This window comes from Rhodamnia argentea, chromosome 9 (assembly GCF_020921035.1).
Source record: "Rhodamnia argentea isolate NSW1041297 chromosome 9, ASM2092103v1, whole genome shotgun sequence".
NCBI lineage: Eukaryota > Viridiplantae > Streptophyta > Magnoliopsida > Myrtales > Myrtaceae > Rhodamnia > Rhodamnia argentea.
In genome coordinates, this window is record NC_063158.1 from 21,794,831 (window position 1) to 21,815,767 (window position 20,937).

General features: G+C 37.5%; 1 pseudogene; it reads right to left on the reverse strand.

Annotated features, from left to right (window-relative positions):
- Positions 1 to 2,276: 2,276 nt before the first annotated feature.
- Positions 2,277 to 4,820, reverse strand: LOC115729789 (annotated as a pseudogene).
- Between the last annotated feature and the right edge of the window lie 16,117 nt (positions 4,821 to 20,937).

The following is a 20,937-nucleotide window of genomic DNA, read 5'->3' on the forward strand; positions in this document are numbered from 1 at the left end:
GCCAGGTTATCTTTCTTTCTTTTTTCACTTAGCGGTTACTCAATAGTGTCCCAGTTACTCAGTCATGAGTGGCCCCCGATCTTTCATTGTAAAATGCAATTGTATTATTGAATAAAATTTGGACTTTTTGGGAATTGTCCATTGTTATTTCTCTTTATGTTCTTTTTTCTTCATAAGTGATTAAGGGCGCGGATGATAACCATTCTGCTTCTCTATTTCTGTTCCAAACCTGTTTAGTTAGGGACCATCTGGAAAAGGGTGCAAATATGACATTGGCCTCTTTAGTCGCCGCTAACCCAAATGAACAATACTTCAGAACACGTCATGCTAGTTTGAAATTTGGTAAGAGTAATTAATTTACCTGTACAACAACCAATACATGAGTGACCGGAGATAAGAGGCATATCTAATACTCAACATGCCATCCAAACTTTGATGCTAGATTGTGGCAACCCCACCGAGGTCCATGGCCACCTTGATATTAATTCGTTTTGGCTGCAGCTCATCCACACCCTACAGTATAAAAAACATGTCGTGCTAGCTTTAAGGTTTTCGATTAGCCCCCACATGGGCAATGTTAGAATTAATAAAGGGGTAAGCATGCAACAACTAGCTCAGTATGGGAACTTTTAAGGTTTAGAATAGGAAACTAAATAAATTTCTTATCCAAACCGTGGACTCCACATAATCAGCCACAAGTACATAAAACATGATCATGTCTGGTTCAATACAAATTCAACATACTAAGCATCAGATATGAAAATTGTTTTAAAAAACTAACTTATTATACTTTTACCAATTCAGTTTTAAATTTTTTATTTTTGTTAATTAAGTTCTAAACTTTTTTATATTTTGCCCATTGAGCCCATCCAACCAATTTTAGTCAAAAATCGCTGACATAAACACCGGTCCTACTTAGCATAGCTTGGACAATTTTCAATAGTATCTTAATATTCCTAAATTATTTCATTAATTCTTATACTATTTTCCTTTTTCCTGGTTCCCTTCTTTACTTTTCTTTTTCTTTTTTCTTTTTACTTTTCCCTCCGCCGTCTAACGCGGGCCTCAACGGCCTCGAGCAAGGGAATCCCGGCCCTAGGCTGGCATGGGCATCCCATTGCTAGATTGGGCAAATGAAAAAAGAAAAAAAAAGAAAAAGGGAAAAATTAAATAAAAGCAAATAAACAATTTGAAAAATATCTAAAATTATAGTAAAAATTATCCACGTCAGCAATACCCGTACGATGTAAAACGACCAACGTTCATGTCGGTAATTTTTAATCAAAATTGGTCAGATTAGCTTAATTGACATAGCGTGAAAATATTTAACATTTAATCAGCAAAACTAAAAGATTTATGAATAAATTGACAACGGTATAATAGACTTTGCACTTTTCAAAGAATTTTCTTGCATCGAAATGACACAAACTTTTTGATGTGTTCAATTGTATCATATCAAATCATTATCAATTCTCAAATCAAACATTATATCCATGTTTTAACTAATTGTTTATAATCACCAATGTCAATCCACCCTACAGGTGATCACATATGTGCTTATAAGTTATTTGAATGTCATGTCATGTCATGTCATGTGTGGATCATATCTACTTGTCAACTAGCTTGTGACTCATCTTGATAAACTAGGAGCATGCGACACGTAGTCATGCCTTCATATCATTTCACGTCACATGATCGGACCTAATTCCATAAAATAAAACTTGTCCCGATGAACGAGGCATCCGTAACAAAGTTGGCACCCCTAACAACGGCTAGGCCCGTACCGTGTACGTATCATCAAAAGCCTGCATAAAATGCTCAAGATGGAGCAGGTGTCCAGGTGATTTTCGATTTGATCCGGCTAGAACCAAACCCGTCAGTCCGAACGGGCACGGGGAGCTTGTTGTGTATGTGGATACACGACCTTCAACAAGATCCCAGCATTAGTAACTTGTTTCTAATCGAAGTACGAAAACATATAGAAGCATGGTCAGAACTGTCCAATACTCAAACACTCACACGACTCGACCTCTCTCATTGTGGATAGTGGGGGTCAACATAGGAATGCTCCGACTGTAGCCAACTTTCAAATTGCCGAGCGTATCCTCCGTTAGATTAGAAGCACTCTACATCTGGCCTGTCCCAACGCCAACTTTCATATTAATGGGGAGGATTGATCACTCGTTGAATCCCAAGCTAAACTGAAGCCAAATCGGGAAGATTACAACGACCGCGCAAAAACAGATTTGATGGTGAGTTTTTTTTTCTGTAACCTAAGTTGCTTAAATCGTTTTTAAAACTTTATTTGTTAACTGAAACATGAGACTGTTATTTCTCTTGTTGCGTGTGTACACACCCAAGAGAATACGTGAAAAAGCGATTGTCCATCAACCCAACATCTTCAAAACTGAGTTATGTCAAGTTGATCAGGGCATGAGAGGTGGAGATGCATACGGACCACGGAGCACGCCCCGTGCGACGTATCGATAAGCAGCCTCCGTGAAGTGAATGCCATCCCAATTCACGAACTCCGACGAGTTTTTGCATGAGGTCGAGCCAGGGAATGCACACCGAGCTAATAAGTTGTAGTTGTACGGCCCGCCGCCTCCACAACAAGCTCTTCGTGCCCCTCCGTAAAAACCTGCATAAAAAGCAATATAAACAATCATCTTGGAAACCCTCTATTGATGTTCTTATTTCGAAAATGTGACAGGTAATGACTATCTACATCAAATTTTCTCGTACTACCATAGCGTTTTGGGACGAGGTAAAAGCGCATAGCTGCTCCGTAGTAATCGCCGTAAATAATCCGTGCATGGGGATACTTCTGACGCAGCACTTGAAGCTCTCGCTGGGGGTGCTAATTGTGGTACTCGCTGGAGGCATTGTAAGCTTTGTGACACCCATTTGTTGGATCATAGTCCGACTGATTACTGCTCCGAACCAAAGCCAAATTTATCACAGAGCAACCAGAGGGGAAATTCCCAGGCACCACAAGCTCTATCGCCCCTTCTTCGATAAGCATCTTCATGAAAGAGTAACAAAATCGGGGAGATTTGCTCAGTAAAATGGAGGAAAAGAATTTTACTATTAGCTAGTTATGACAATTCTATGCAAAGCTTCTCCAGAATGATTTAACATACCCGGGTCGCACCGATAATGGCTCCAACAACAAGTGATACTATCGGTCGAATCTGATCAACAGTCGCACCGGCTAAGAACAGAAAGTTGTAGTCGTTTCCACCAATCTCCCCAACAAGAAATAGAGACTTCCTGAGTGCTCTTCACAATCTGAAGACAGAAAAGAAAGTCAATGAACCAGAAACATAGACCTTCTTCTGCATAATAGGACAGTAGAAGAAGACACTTGATTGCGTTTGTAGTTGATTCTCAAGACAAGGATTCACCGGGCTTTGTGTGGCAAAGAGACGACTTGAACTCCTTGAACCAACCGAGCTGAACGTTCAGCGAGGCGTTGGTCCATAGTCCAATGTTTCGAGCACAGAAGAATTCAGGGTCAAGTGCATTAGCGCCAGCAACTGCAAAGTTGACTCCATTGTCATGGACATGAGAGCCATTGGCCATTCCTAGATATGGTGGTAGATAGGGCAGCTTGAATGCCTCCGCTGCATTGGCGATTCACCTATCATTTGGTAAATCAATGCGTGCGTGAAGCGAATTGAATTTTGCTAATCTTATGAAAGGTCTCTTCAGTTTTTTTTAACTTGTTATTTTTTTGGTAATAGATTCTGGAATAGCGTTGCTCATTCTGAAAAAAAAAATCTATATTGAATTTGAAAGCGGGGTAAAGTCAGACCTCAATAGTTGCGCCATACGTTGAAATCCCATGCATTCTCATCTTTTTTATGGACGGACACCATGTCACCATGAATCAACCCGTTTGACATGTAAAGAGGTGATAGGTTTTGATTTAATTACAACACATCGTATACAATAGAAAAGAGCATGGTGTACGACAAAGAAGATTAGTTCAACTATTTGCCTATATTGATTGAAAATGGTCAGTACTTAGTTAGCCTCCTTAATAAAAAATAAATATAAGAAAAATTATTTCGTTCATTCCTCACTCAAGAAAAAGTATGCTAAGATGTGATTGATCTAAACGGTATCAGAGAAGATTACTATTCGTAATTATTAATTATATGATAACAAAATAATTGTGATGAATCGATTTTCAAACCGGTGGAACGCAGGGAATTTCAACTTCTTGTGATAAAAGCAAAAATATCTTTCATTAGAATTGTTCTAAGTAAAATCTTCTTGTTTAAGTAGCCTATCAAGTATCAACTTAGTGAACTTCAGACATTATAAATGTTCTTTTTGAGTTATTTGGGTTTCTTCATGCGAGTGTGCTTGTCAAACATGTGAGTCGTCTCATCAAATGATAAGTGTACTTCTTACTAAGGCAAAGTATAAACTCTATGCTTCTACAAACTGTACGATTAATTTGGTGGAAAATCATAGGCAACACAAAATGTGGCTATGTGATATGGTCCCCTCAGAGGCAAAAAAGGAAAAAGAAAAAAAGAACATTAAAAAGACAAACACAAAGAAGATACAGAGAGTCAAATACCTATGAAATCAACTATAAGATGCTCGTTAGAGAAGCGGCCGGTCAGATGCTTGAAAAAAGTCTCACCGTAAGGTGGCTTCCCGACATCCGGATGTGCCGGCGCACCCTTGAGGAGGTAGTTCCCGGTGTCACCGATCGAGTTACCGAAGTTGATAATCGACTTGTAACGACGAGGGGTCATTGGCAACACCGCCTTCAACGCGAAGCACCAAAGCAAGAGGGACATTACCTTAATCATCATGGAAAATTTTCGTGTGGAGGAATGGTGAATCGCCATATGAATGTTCAAATGTCGAAGGAGATCTTGCTCTGGCTCTAGTTTTAATCTGATGCTACTTACAACCTCAAGGGCTCAACGAATGGTGTTAGAAAAGGAGATATCGAGAGGGTTAATGGAGAACAGTTTGCAAGGCGACATTGCTTGCTCTAGTAAGTTAGTATGTCATGAGATGGAGGGTGGGCAATGTTAACGTGCACGTATTGGGTGTTCTGGAAATTACACTGAATAACCAAGCTGGAGTGTACAATCAATACCATTTTTTTTTTTTTTGTCGTAAATTGACCTTTCATTGCTTCACCAAATGAAATGAAAATGATGACTACTCCCAAAACAAGGTAAGAACCAGCATTTAAACATATTGCCACCTAATTTCCTGATACCTGACATTTCTTTTCTTAAAGGGCTTGCTTATAAAGATATACAGGGTCACGAGTTGGACTCCTGATATTTCTTTTCTTAAATGAAATAAAGGATGTCCATGTGTGGCTATGTTCAATCCTGTATTTCATGGAGAAATTGGATTACGTGGTATGATCAGACGTTGTTTTTCGTGAAATAAATTTCTAAATTTTGGCATTAAATTCTAAATCTTTGCGAAAAATTCCAATGTAGTTTTTTCGGCTAATTTCTCTTGAAAATTATCGATGTGGACATGTGTCAAGTAGGGTGGTCCGCCATTACTGAACTCTCACGTCAGCTATTTCCGAAGGAAATTGATCGAAAAGGACTACATGAGAATTTTAGGTAAAGTTTTAGAACTAACTTGGCAAAATTAAAAAAGTTAAGGACTAAATAACCACTTGCATAGTAAGTGTTTGGGTAATTTTTTCAAAAAGTGTTAAAGCAATATGCCATGCTCGTAATGTTGGTCAGTTTCTCTAATAATTTAACTTTTTGAAGAGACAGGGATAATGACACACTACTTGTAAGTGCTTCTTAACCATTTGTTTATCTATTGTTTTTTTTTTTTTGACATCATATGCGTCAATATCTCATAGACCCACAAATCGAAGCAAAGATCTCAATCCCTCCAAGGCTCCAACAGAGACCTCGTACATGTAACGAGGTGATTGGTTGTGCCCATTAGGGATCAGCCCGACCTTTTACTACTGCTTACACCTATCTTGTGGCTCTCCTTAAACATGGATCATTGAATAAGCATGAGAGCGACACATAGCCTAACTTAGTATCTATCTCAGTACGTGTGTGTGTACATACGTACACACGCTCTTTCATTTACCAACCAATTGTTTGTCTTAAGGACCTTTTTTGAGGTATATTTGAATTTTTAGCTAATTGGAAAAAAATATAACCACACAATATGAAGAGAGAATTTAAGATTTAAACATTTCTCAATGAGTTCTCTTATTAGAGAGGGAGATGATTCAAACTTCGAATTCGCAACATATTAGATGTAAGTAGAATTATTATTTGACGCACTTGTCCATCAATAAAATGTTTATAAAATAACTAACTGAGGTTTTCCTTTGCTTGATATACTGACATGGTTAATTTTGGATACAATGATGAGCTCAAGTAAATGAGCTGTATCATATAAGAAAATATTTTCGAGAAAATAGTTAGTTTTGGAGTGCATTTATTTGGGGGAAAATTTCATGATAAAAGAAAATACTTTCGAGAAAATAGTTAGTTTTCTTTTGTTTGGTATTATTTGATCTAAAACGTTTTTTGGTGCTTGAATCTCATTTGAAAAAAAAAAAATTCAAGCAAAAATACTGAAATTTTTTTAATTTATTTTTTCTTTTTCTTTTTATTTTCCAACTTCCTCCATCACTGCCGGGCCTCGGCGAGGGCCGAGCAAGCTTGATCTCGCCGGATATGAAGAAAAATTGTCGAAAAATCATAAACATTTTATATTGTTGCTAATTTAGTCATGAACCTTTAAATTTTATCAATTTAGTCATAAACCTTTTCGCTTTTTGACGATTCAATCCTATTGGCCGAAAGTTGATAATATGGATGTTGTCATTCTTATGTGGCATCGCCGGCACCGACATGAACAATTTGTAATAATTTTTTAATATTTTTTATTTTGTCCTTTTTTTTTTCCTTTGTTTTCCTTTTTTCATTTTATTTTTCCTCTGCTCGGCCTCAACCTCCGTCGACCTTAGCCAACAGGGCAACCTAGGTGGTTGCTCTCGCCCGATTCAGCAAGGACAGCCCTCACTTGAGGATGGCAGAGGGAAAAAAAGGAAAAGGAAAAATAGAAAAAAAATAAAAAATAATTTAAAAATATAGAATATTATTAAAAGTTGTCCACATCAGCATCGACGGTGCCACGTACGATGGCCAGTGTCCATGTCAGCGATTTTCAACTAATGGGACCGAATCATCAAAAGGTAAAAAGGTTTAGGACTAAATCATCAAACTTAAACTATTTTAGGATTGAATTGGCAAAAGTTACTTTTTTGACAATTTTCCCCTAGATGTGGTAAGGTTCATCTCATGTGATCGATCGACGGCCGTCGCCAAGACCCGGTGACCGGCAGAGAAAGAAGGAAAAGAAGAAAATATTAAAAAAAAAATTGAGAAGCATAGTTCTCGAAAACGTTTTTCACCTCTTAAGATTTAGAAATTTATTTTTGTAATTTTATGCATGAATCTTTCACTTGATCGAAAAATGTTTTCCGTTCACTAAGTCATTTTCGACTAACTAAATGAGTGAAAGTCCACAAAAGTAATTATCGAAAAATATTTTCAATCAAATAAACGCGCCTTTAAATATTTTCAATCATGGAATTTATTTTCTGCAAAACAAACAGAGCCTTAATGATAATATTTTCTTTTACTTGCATTTATCTTTTTTTTTTTTTTTGAATTGATTTTCCATTCTTCATATTCAAAATTTTCCACTTATTGAGGTTTCGCGCTTATAATTTTGATGTGGGAAAATTGTCAAAAAAATCTTAAACCTATTGTACTTTTGCCAATTCAATCATAAACCTTTAATTTTTCAATTTAGTCATAAACCTTCTGCTTTTGTGCCAATTTAATCCTAAAACTTTTTTTGTGCTAATTTAGTTCTAAACCTTTGGCATTTGTACCAATTCGGTCCCTTCGACCAATTTTGACTAGCCGGCGCCGACGGGGCAAATTTTAATAATTTAATTTTTTTTGCTTATTGGTCGCTGCCAATCCATGCCATGTTGGACAAGGCCGAGCACAATAACCTTTTTTGTTCATCCGTTGCCGAAGACGGCCAAGGATGGAGGTCGGTACTGATCTAAGCATGCGTAGGAGGAAGCTCACGGAAGTGGCATGAGGAAGAAGAAGAACAGTAAATAAGAAAAATAAATAAAAATAAAAATAACATAAAATATTAAAATATTATTAAAAATTGCCCGTCAGAAGTGGCAGGTCAAAGTTGGGCGGATAGACTAAATTTGCACAAATACAAAAGGTTTAAGATTAAATTGGCACAAAAAAAGTATTTATAATCAAATTGGCACAAATACAAAATGTTTAGGACTAAATTGGTAAAATTAAAAGGTTTAGGACTGAATTGATAAAAGTGCAATAGGTTTAGGACTTTTTTTTATAGTTTTACCATTTTGATGTTGTTAGCTAATAATTTTTCTTTTGAAATCCTCTAATCTAATCCTAAATTAAGTTGAGAAAGAAGTCATGGAAAGGAATTAAAAAAAAAAAAGGAAATCATTGGACCAGTCTCCCTATTTCCTCCATAAAAGTGTGTGGCTGATGTTCAACCGCTCCTACTATCACAAAGGCCCTACTGTTAGGTTAGCCGGACTCTATTTTCCGTGAACTAAATGTCGGAAAATTCGAAAAGTAGTTTTTTGCAAGTTATTTTCCTCAAAACAAAGAGAACCTTAATAATAATATTTTTTTTACTTGCGTTATCTTGTATTTTGACATTTAAATTGATTTTCCGTTCTTCATATTAAATTTTTTTCCCTAAGTAGGGCTTTCCCACTTATGATTTCGATGCTGCTAGCTAAAAATTTTGCTCTTCGGATCTTCTAATCTGATCCTAAGCTAAGTCGAGAAAATAGGAAGGCATGGGAAGGAAATATTAAAGAAGAAGAAGAAGCAGAAAAGGAAACCACAAGAGCCAAACTCCCTATTTCCCCCATAAAAGTAGTGGCTGATGTTGAACCATTCCTACCGTCACAAAGGCCTTACCATTAGGCTAGCCGGACTCTTCCAAAGTCCATTCTCTCTCACTTCACACCTAAAACCGTATCCTTATTGTATAAAGAAAGGCACATATTCATGAGAATGTGCTCTATTTTTAAGGATACTCTCTGTTGATACCTAAATTTTGACTGTTATAGCTATATATCATATTAAGAAAACAAGAGATCAACCCGACCTAAACAAAAACACCATTTATATAATTTGCATTTGCATTTCATTTAAGTTATTGCCAATGCGTCTTGGAGACAATTCAACTTTGTTTTCGTTAGTAGTTTTATTACATTCTGTACAATTGGCGAAATAAGAAGTTTTTGCAAACAGTGTACTGATGAAGACATTTTTCATTTTCAAATTCCACGTGCTCATATTCAAAATTAGCATCATGCTCGTGCACATATTGGGCAGATGAAGCTGCAATTTCTCACTTGCATTTTCCACGAGAAGTGGCACCCTTTTATTAAATGCGTAAAGCCCTTATGGAAAAACGAGCACCATGGAAATACATGCTACTCAGCCAAAGAAGGATAATGAAAAGCTGGCCAAAATGAGCACTAAATACTTTCAAGAGATATCCTCCAAATCATCAGTATGGCTATCGAAATTGTGAGCATCAACATGTAGGTTCCAGATCCAAGTGGTAGTATCAATGCCCTTAGCTATTCTTCTTGAAAAATGACTCGGTTTGGCCCATTCCTCGAAAGAAGTTTTTATGAGATTCCTATCTACCAAAATTTTGATTTCTGGTTTCGATGAACGAATAATCATTGAATCCTCCTCATTCGAGACAACACATACAAAGAAACTCGCCAATAGTTAAGTAATTAGTGAACCTATGGAAGATGCTTACAAGAGCTTTTTTTTTTCTTTCTTTTATCTCCCATCTATTTTATGTAGTTATTCACTAAATCAATTATTATCTGGAAGTCAATCTAGGGCAAGTGGTTAGATCTATTATGACATATTCATGAGGTGCGCAACGGACCTTTTTCATCTTCTACAACCTTTTACGGAATTGATGCAAAAATCATTTTTTGTGCGACCCAGTGTGCAGTAACTTGGAGATGAAAAAGAGAACCCGAAATTTTGTGAGCAATGCGGAGTTGAATTTGTTGATTCTCGGATACGAAGATATCAAATGGGATACATCAAATTAGCATGTCCGGTAACCCATGTGTGGTATTTGAAACGTCTTCCTAGTTATATCGCGAATATTTTAGATAAACCACTCAAAGAATTAGGAGGACTAGTATGCTACTATATGTGATTTGATCGAAATTTTGATTTTACAAACTCGAAATGAGAAACTGTCATCCCAATCAATCGAATTGAGATGCCCCAAATCTAACATATCTCGTGAAAGTGTCTAAATATGAGACAATATGCTTTGATATTATTGATCATTCTTTGATTTAAAGAATCATCCCATCTCAATAGAAAACATAAATACCGTTTTAGTAAAAAATAAAGTTTGCTTCCATGTTGCTCTTATATTACTTTTTCTTTCTATGTTTTTTCATATCTGAGCTTGCATAATCTTCTTTGATATCTTTTTCTTGGTTTGAGAGAAGTGATCTAAGATTCGCTTGATTTTGTGATTCAAGATTGTCTCGACTTGAGGATTCTTTTTCTTCTTGATTTCTATTCTATAATTCTGGATCTAGCGTATTAATACGTTCAAGAAAAAACCACGTAAATACATTTTGAATACAATTGATTTTTTTTATGACAAAAAATATATTATTCTTTTTCTTTATCGAGTAAATTTTTTTTGTCCAAATGTATCTTGTCTTTACCCCGATTACCTTTTGTTTCTATTAGAGTCGCGAGCTTATTGTCGTCGGTCCTAAAAGAGGAACCTTGCTGCTTACTTGCTATATCCCTACGTTCTTGCACGGCTTGGCTCGTTCTTCGAGCCCCGCTTCTCTCTTCCCCCTCTCCCTATTTTACAGTCCAAATCAGGCCGTATGGAGTATAGCCAAGTGGTAAGGCATCGGTTTTTAGTACCGGCATGCAAAGGTTCGAATCCTTTTACTTCAAATTATGAACACCCGATCGGAAACTCTGCTTATTCCATTATCCAAATCATAAGGACTATTCGCAACTTCGGTGGCTGTGGTTGAGTCAATGATTGGTGAAGAATCACGCTCATATAAAGAAATAGGCAAAACAGGAGAATCTATCATGTTGCGCTAGAAAGACATTTCCTCGGAAAGTGACGTTATGGCGAACATAAAACTGTTTGTGTTTCAAGCTATGTAGCACGGACATGCCTATGGAGGAAGTTTTCGCATGTCGGACACGTGTTGGTGTCCGACACGTCCGAACATGCCCCGGACACGGGCGGACATGTGGTCAATGCGTGTCCCGACGTCGACACGGGGTCAAACTCACGGACACGCACGGGACTTGCATGTCCAGGTTTAAAAGGGTCAAATTCTAAAAGTTCAAATTGTGGCCTAATTTTCGGCCTCCCCGATCTGTCTTTGTTGAGTTTGCTCTTGTTGTCGCGCGTCCCCTCTCCGAGTCTTCTCTATCTCACGTTTATCTCTCGCTGCTCTCGTTCCGTCACCTTGCCTCCCCTCGATGCCGATCTTCGCCTTGTGGCTGCCGGCCTCCCCTCGGGCCCTCGGCTCGCCTCCTCGCTTGCCTCGCCTTGCCGCGTCTTGCCACCTCAACCCACCTTCTCGCCTCATCTCCTTGGCTCGCCTCAATCAAGCTCTCTCGCTCTCGCCACTCGATCTCATTCGCTGCTATCCACTCAATCTCGTTCGCTGCTCGCCGCTCGATTTTGGTGTTGTGGGTCCACTCTGCTGCACACGAAAACCAGGTAATTTCTTGGTTTTTCATTTATATTTTCTTATGTTCTGGTTGTGCTGGGATATGAGGCCGATTGTGGTGTATATTAAGGGCTTGAGAGATACCATGAAAGGGGGACAAGAAGGGTTGGAGATTATGATTAATTTGGGACAAACATGAAATGAGTTGTATAATATAGACGAATGAATTTTTGTTATATTTAATGATGAAATAGGTGTTTTTTTTTTGGGTTTAGATGTATCGTGTTGCGGCATTCAATTTGAAACTTTTTGGATCCTTTCCCTTCTTTTTGAGATCAGTGTGTGACGAGGAGTTTTGAGTTGAGTCGGATCTGGTGGCTGTTTTGGGATGGACATACATGCATTCCCTTATTCAGATCTGTTGCTCTTTTTTTGTTCGCCGCATTGTTCGAGCTTGAGGTGAAAGCTTTTGGTTTGGTGATCTTGATTTTATGTCATGAATTAGCATGCGACTATTGGATCTGATTTGTTGACCCATCGCTTTTGGCATTTTATGCAAAATTGGAGGTTGTTTATATAAAAAAAAATTTTTTTGGTAAAAATTGTTTATATGAATTTGTGTGCTTGTTTAAGCAAAAAAGCATACTTCTTTTATGAATGAATTGAGAACGTTCCTTTTTTTCTTTTATTGGAGATTATTCCCCTTTCTAGTTAATTGGATGTCCATTGCTTGCTTTTGGTGGGCGGAGATCTCTTGGTTACTACCGACAGAAAAAAAAAAAAAAAAAAGACCTCTCCGTTACTGGGTTTTTATTTTCCAAATTGCTCTTGTTGATAGGTTTTCTCTCAATTTTGGTCTGCAGGGCTCTCTAAATTGGCTGCAAATGCTTTCTTGGCCCAAAGGATCTCTTTTGTGAATGGCAAATTCTCACTTTGTAAGGCGACCGGGGTAGTTGTTACTCAAGTGGCTTATGCTATGGGTAAGGACTCGAGAATTGGTCCCAAGTTCCTTAATGCTAGTGTTGGCTCTAGAGACTTATAATATCGTGATGTTTGGAGTTTATAAAAATGATAATTTGTTACGTATATAAAAAAATATATAAATTTAATATACAACGTGTCTCAGCATGTTGTAATTCTTAATTTTTTAAGAAATCACTTGTTGGCGTGTCATGTCGTGTCGTATCTCGTGTCACGTCGGTGCTACATAGGTTTCAAGATAAAGAAATTGTGGGAACCCTTTCGAGAAAAAGGATAGACAATGAATGTTCTCGGAGAACCGCACTTATCAAATTTGACCTTGACATTGACAGTGCGCCCAAAACATAAGCATTGAAAATTACGCAAATGGTTATAGAAGACGAAGGGCTTTCTAATTATCAAAATTTCATAAGGGAGCTATAGACGGGATTGAAAACCAAATGCTCATGCCACATTAAGTAAATAGCAATGTTTACATTTTTTTTTTTTGGGTCGAAGGCGATGTTTCTATTTGACAACCCCATTTTGTTGAGGTTTGCCGGTGCAATTTACCATTATCATAGGGAAAATTACCAAAAAAGTCACAAAACTATTGCAATTGTGTCAATTCAGTCATAAATCCTTTTATTTTGCCAATTTAGTCCTACACCTTTTGTAGATGTGTCAATTCAATCCATTTGGCTGATTGGTACTAACATGGCCTCGCCAACGCTAACGTGGCAAAATTATAATAATATTTAATTATGTTTTATTTTTTTCCTTTTTTTTTTTCTTTTCTTTGTCATTTTCCACCTTCCCCCTGTGGCCGGCGAGGGTCACCGGAGCTCGCCGACCACTAGGTGAGGGCCGCCAAGCCATCGTCGGCCATCCACTAGGGCTTCGTGGCCCTTGCTCGACCTCGCCAGGGCATCGATGGTTGCGGCGAAGATGGTCTCACCCATGGCAAATGAGGCCATGCCCGCCTTTGCCGCAACCTTGGCAAGGTTGGGCTAGCCCGGATCTAGGCGAGCCTATAGCCGTAATGGCCCTCACATAGTGGCCAGCAAGCTTCGGCGACCCTTGCGGGCCATAGCTTGCCGTCCATAGGGGTAGGGGGAAATGAGAAATAAATAAATAAATAAATAAATAATAAATAATTATTATTAATATTTTGTCATATCGGCGTAGGCTAATCAAATGGATTGAATTGGCGCAAAAGTAAAAGGTTTAGGACTGAATTGGTACAAAAAAAAATTTTAGGGCTGAATTGGCGTAATTACAATAGGTTTAGAACTATTTTGGTAATTTTTCTCATTATCATAAGTACTTGTTTTAAGTTATATATCCCTTATCGTAATCAAGTGTACAAGTTTGTTCTTTTAGTTTTAGGCACGTAAGGAAACTGTATATAACAAAGCCCCAACCGGCCTACACTCGGCCGAAGGTCGGCCCAGCCCGGAACTACAAGTTCAATTTCTTCGGTAGTGGATGAGATTGGACAGCCAAGTTAGGCCTGACAAGTCAAGGGATTTCATAATTCCTTATAAAGCGCTTTTCACTCATTCATGGATTTCCACATTCACATGTATTCTATTTGAGCTCTTCAAGCCTTTGTCATTCTTCTAGCCTTAATTAAAACAAAGAAGGAAGTAATAAATTCGAGTTGCGTTGTTATATAGTGGTTTAAGCTCATAAGGTAATCGGCTATTTGTGAGATGGTCGTGGAAGCAATGTTCGGGATATAAAAATCGACTTAAAAAACAAAGAGAAAATAAAGTGATAAGACATGAGTAAAACTTATAACATGTGTATCATATTGAAGAAACCCTCATGAGTTTAGACATAAAGTTTGTAATGTATCGTTTTGTTAAAATAAAAAAAAAAAAGCTTTTCACTCCCACTGGATGCCTCAAAAAAGAGCCGGTTCACTCACGAGCAAAGCGGTTGTCCTTGATGTTTGCCAAAAAAATATGATTCCGCCATAGCGATTTGTGAGTACTCAGATCAGATTCAATGCTCTTTCGTAAGACTAGTTATAGATCCAAGCAATTCTTTGCATGGGCATGCTAAACCAAAACCCTAGAGGCTGGTTCTGGGAAGAACTCCTCCATGTTATTGGAGAGACATTGGAATGAAGTTGATCTTTCTGAGAAAGCTAGATATGTCCAAGAGTTCACGAGCATACAAACAAGCAATTCAACCGCGTTTGGAACGTGTATCGCAACTATTACGTGAATACAACTACAAGTTCCAACATTTTCAGCTTATTTTTCTGACTGCTGATTTGACTTTTGCTCATATATTCTAAGTCCACGAATTGTCAGATATCAAGGGGGTAACTACAAAAAAAAAAACAAACTGTGTCGAGGTCGCACAAAATAATGATTTGGCATGTAGGTTAGATAAGAATCTAGTCGACGGTCACACGGACAGAAATGAGTTTGCGCTGAAAATGGGGGTTAAGAAAGTTCACTTGGTCGTGCATATGGCATGTACTTTGCTTGTAGATTCCAGCCTTCGTCTATCCTTGGAGTTGACTTGGAATTGAATAATCGGACCTTCATAATTGCTTCCAAGTCATAGTGATTACGTCGAACATCCTATGCATTCTGATTTAAATAAAAAATAAGTTGTTTTATGATATATCCCATATGTCTGAGCACAACCATGGCAAAAAATGTGGTCACAAAACAAGATAGTAAGTTCACGGCATTAATCAATTATTTTTCTTATCTTGTAATCTTTCCCAAACTAGTACATCGGTGTTATATTTACCCAAGCTAATTTTTTTGGCACAAAAATTTTGAAACTGATACACCCTTAAGAAATCTACTAAAATTGGAGCGAATTTTGGGCATTTTAGCAGATTTTCCAATCGTGAGAAAGCTCTAAAGGCAAAATTAGAGCTTCTTGTTGTGACCTTTCCAAAAGGAACGCTGGTAGATTACTAAGCCCAAAGATTTAAGCGTAGACTCTCCCAAACACTACCAAACGCAACTTTAGGATTTTGATTTGATCAATTTGGCTAAAGTATACTACAAATGCTAAAACTTGTGTGCATCACTCACTTTAGTGCCAAAACTTTCAAAACGATCACTTAAGTGACAAATATTTTGAAAAAACGCTCATTTCAGTGTCGACTACGATTTGAGCTAACATGGCTCGCCGGAAATCCGACGTGACCTTTTTTTATTAATATCTGAGTTGAGTGGCTCGCCGAAATTGGCACTAAAGTTAGCGTTTTTTAAAAAATTTGGCACGTAAGTGATCCTTTTGATAGTTTTGGCCTTGAAGTGATCATTTTTCAAAAAAATTGACACTTAAGTGATTATTTTGAAAGTTTTGGTATTAAGGTGAGCTCCGTATACAAGTTTTGGCACTTGTAATGTACTTAAGCCGATCAATTTAATATGCAATTCAATTCAATAACGAGTCGCCACTAATCTATTATTGGTCAACGAGAAACCCAAATAAAGTGTGAGAGAACATGTTAAGCTAGATTTATCTAACATCTTTTGGTATCTAAAAAAAAAAAAAGAAAACAAAATGTGCAAGCAGTCTTGATTGATGTTAAGCCTAAGCCAGCAAGCAATCTTCATCGATTTTAAGCTAAGCCACTAATATGCAAGAGTAATCATGAAGGTGCACAATCAATAATGTGACACTCGAGAAATCAAAGCAATAAATAAATTGCTGGAGATAGGGCTAACCTTAATGCAAAGCAAAGCATAACCTTACTATCATTTATTTACCAAATATTTGCAAAGAGGTAAACATGAATTCTGAATAAATATGCAATTCTAAGTAATTCTTTTTGGGTTTTTTTCTTTTTAGTCAAAGCTTCATGCCCTCGTTTCTCTTGGTTTTTCCTTTCCTGTACTCCCACGGCATAGACTCGTGGCTCTTGTTGAAGCTTGGAGAACTGTGATGTAGAGCTTCTTTTGTGAGATTTCTCTTCGTGAATCAGCCCCCTTTGTCCCTCCTCGATGCTTCTTTTTGTATATAAAACGCTCTCCCTTTTGAACTTATTCTCGTATGAGTATTTATAGGTGAGTTTCCTTCAAGAGCACAAAATCCCTTTCCTTCCTATCTTGGACTCATACCCTATCCTTTATTAATAGGAAACCCCACGGATATCTCTCCAAGTTTTACCAATATTTTCCACCTAGGCGCCTCCACCCATATACGAATTTCGGACATTATTTAAAATTAAAGGGCTTAGCCTAGTTAATTCAATTAAGCTCAGAATCCCCCTGCCCCAGTCCATTATGTCCTATGCAATTATATAGGCTTAAATAAAATGTTTTATCTATAGGCCATGAATGCCTAAATGAGACGCCAAAGTTTAGGTGTCAAAACTTGTTCAGCAGTGTCTTTGCAGGATTAAGTTTAAGAAAATATGAAAGTGCAGCTTCCATTCCCAGGAAAAATTGAGATGATGAGACTATGTTTGTAGAAAGTTTTAGGGTTTCTAGTCCTGTAAATACTATGAAAACACTTCTCTTGCTTCTCAAATGTTCTAGAGTGAATCTTGTGATTGGGAAAAAGGATTTTAAGCAATCGGCACATGGAATAATATTTCATATTTCTGTGACCGGGGCTTTGGGTATTCGAGAGTTTTGAGTTAACTGTCTCGAAATTCCTGCCTATTGCTATCGTAGAATAACTTCCGACATTCGTGGATGTAGATAAAATTGCCAAATCACGTAAATCATAAGACTTTGCTCTTTGCTATGATTAAATTTCTAGTCCATTACTCGATAGCTCCCAATATGCTCGTGGTTGTGCGTCTTCCCACTTTAACCTGACAATGAGAGATTGGAGATGTAGTGGATCCGCAGGCATTTGGAAAATGGCGACCAACTTAATGATTTTCTCATATATCTAACATCTTATCCTAAAGTTGTTCTCGTTTTATTGGATTAACTTATATCCCTTGTGGAAATTTCAGTTCTTGGTCCGCCATCAAAGTAGGATAAGCAACATAATTTCCATGGACTTGCATTTTCAGATTGACTAATGATCGTAGCGAAGTGGGGAGAAAAGGGACTAAGAGAAAGACTAAGAAGTCCATAATGATCAGGTTGTAGGTGTAAAGTTGCTGGATCCCATAGCTGTGGTGCAACAATCGTAATGGGAACGAAAAGTATTCCGAGTATGTTTTTCCATTATAATCATCTTGGAGTATCCCTCAAATTACTTTGTCAACAACCTTCAATTTCTAAAGTATTCTTGATACGTAAAGTAAGGACCCAGGGGGCTACCATTGTGTAATATTGTTCACTTTGGACCCACTAGCCCTCACGGTTTTAAAACACATTACACAGATTAGAAAACCCCAAGCCTTATCAACTAGCTCATGACTCCCCCCTCGTCGATGTGGGACAAGAGACATGCGATTAGCCTTGCCTTGCACACGTCTAGGCTAGAGGCTCAGTCTCCCCTGCCATCCCTCTTCCTGCACCTATTGCTAGGGTTTTGGGGTGTCACACATAATACAAGTGAAACTTTGCTTTTTTTTTAACTGATAAATATCCCGAAGACACTCGTTCATAAAAATCTTTATTGTGGTTCTTGCCAAAAAAAAAAATCATTCTTATGTTCATTGTTGATGTAATAATTTACACATGCATTCATGGGATAACATTTAACCCTCCATACACAGTATACATGGTCTCTGAAAATTTGAACCCTATTCGTTGAAATAGTTAGGTTTTACCTATGGAGGATAAAGCAAATATGTCGTTGTTCAATGATTGTGATTGTCTACATATGTATGAACAACTACGCTTGTTTTCATTTACAATGGCCAATTTCATCATAAAGAGAACCTCCTACTTTTAAGATATCCACAAAAAAAAAATTCTTTCACAAAATATCATCAAATGGTTGTTTCGTAAATAATATATTAATGGAAGAACGTGTAAACGAACTATTTTGTTTCATCTCTCACTTACTTCAATTTTAAAAGTTAAATACGTATTTTTTGCATACATGTAACGGAGGGCTTGGTAGTCTATAGAAAATAAACTCCTCAACTACTCATTTTGAAAATTAATTTGAATTGGAACGTTTAACTTTGGTGAAAGGATAGTATCTTCGAAAGTTACATATACTCCCTCCAAGAGGGTAGTTCAATATCCTAAACTTGCACACTAAAATAAGAATAATTTGGGGCATATAAATTTTTGTGCGCAAATACACAAATTTTCCCTGCAACTTAACCCTAAAGCCCGAAACTATTTTCTTCTCTTTCGGGGGATTTTATGATAAGTCCTTCTGGTTTGAAGGGACATTCTGTTAACTTGACATTCGATATAGGACGCGTGTCTGACCCTCTTCGACGTGTGACCCATGCGTGGTTAATGTATAGACACACTAGCGTCATGCCGAGACCAGCATCCCGTCATATCATTTTGACATGCATTAATCAATTTTAAGAATTTTCAATAAATTATGAGTCATAATGCAAATCTATCAAAACTATATATACTTAAGTCATATACTCAATCACTCCAAAATTAATATACCCAGCTAGCAAAAAAAAAAAAACTAATTGTGAATTTCTAACAGAAAAAGAAGAAGAAACTCACCACTGATATATATATATATATATATATATATATATAAGTTTATCATATATATAAGATATACATTTAATATATAACGTGCTCCATTGTGTCGAAATTTACTATTTTTAAAAAAAATAATATGTTGTCGTGTCGTGTCGCATCGCGTATCGATATCGGTACTACTTCGACCATGACTACATAAGTTAGGACATTTGCCGATATATAATATAAAAGTGCAACCTATTTAATGAGGCACTATAAACTATTTATGACCCCTCAACATCCAACTGTAATCATCTCTCTTTCAGGCAAATGGAGCCCAACCATTAAATTCATCGGGACTAAATGACCACATAAATATTTTTATATTCGTGTGCACTTGTTTTTAAAAAAATGGAGGAAATTCACAAGATTCAGTCGCCTTTGACCTCCTCTCGACCGAAGGCCTCGTCAGTTTTTGCGTCTCCAATTGGTCTTGGAATATACTGGTGACTTTCAAAGAGTCTGATCCAGAAGCCGGAAAGCTAGAAAACTTTATTTTGACCGAGTTTTTATTTTTTCCAATTTGGTGTCTTCTCTTTCATGAACTCGTCTATACCATTAAAGTAGATCTTATTTCAAATAAAGGCCTGAAGTACACTCATTATTTCAAAAAAAGACTTGATCAAATGACATTTTTGTCTTTTTATTTTGTTGAATTTTTTCCTTTTTTCTTTTTATGTTCTCTTCTTTTCCTTTCCTTTTTTTTTTTTTTCCTTTTTACTTTCTCTCCCCCGCCATTGCTAGCCTTGGGTGAGGGCCGCCCTCACTAGCCTCAGGCAAGGGTCACCCTCACGTGGGCTATGTAGGCAAGGGCAGCTCTCGCCCGACGCCGGCGATGATGGGGGAGTGACACTCGATTCGCAACCCATCGCCGTCCATAAAAAAATACACAAAGGATCGGTGAATTCTCATCCAACCATGGGGCTCCTCCCTACGCCGACCACCACTGCCACCATTGCGAACCACCGAGGTACACTCCGCCGCCTACCTCCTGCCTTGGAGAGGTTACCCTCGCCCGATGCCTGCGAGGGCCGCCCTTGGCTGCCTAGGCAAGGGCTGCCCTCGCGGTCGCGATAGCCATTAGTCCTTCCCTGTTTGCTTTCGTTCCATTAATGAATGTAACCGACGCAATAGATGCTCCATTGAACCAAGACTGGTGTCGTGTACTGTCTAAGATCTACTTCTTCTTTCTTTCTTTTTTTCTCCTTCATTCAATGAGAAACAAGGATAGAACAACCTTTCGTCTTGTTTTGCTTAACAATGTACTGAGACAAAATGGATCACCCATTGTTCTTGTTTTTCGCCGGCATTGTTGATGCGCAATTTTTGTTGAAATATATGGGGCAAATCGCATATCTTACTTGAAGATTTTGTATTAATAATATTCCAGGAGGAGAAATTTTCAACCATTATTAAACTAATTTCTCTGATAAGAAATTAACTTCCGGAGTAGAAGTAGAAAAATCAGCTTTTGCTTCTGAGTAGAAGTAGAAAAATCAACTTTTGTCAAAAGTTGATTTATGAAACAGAAGT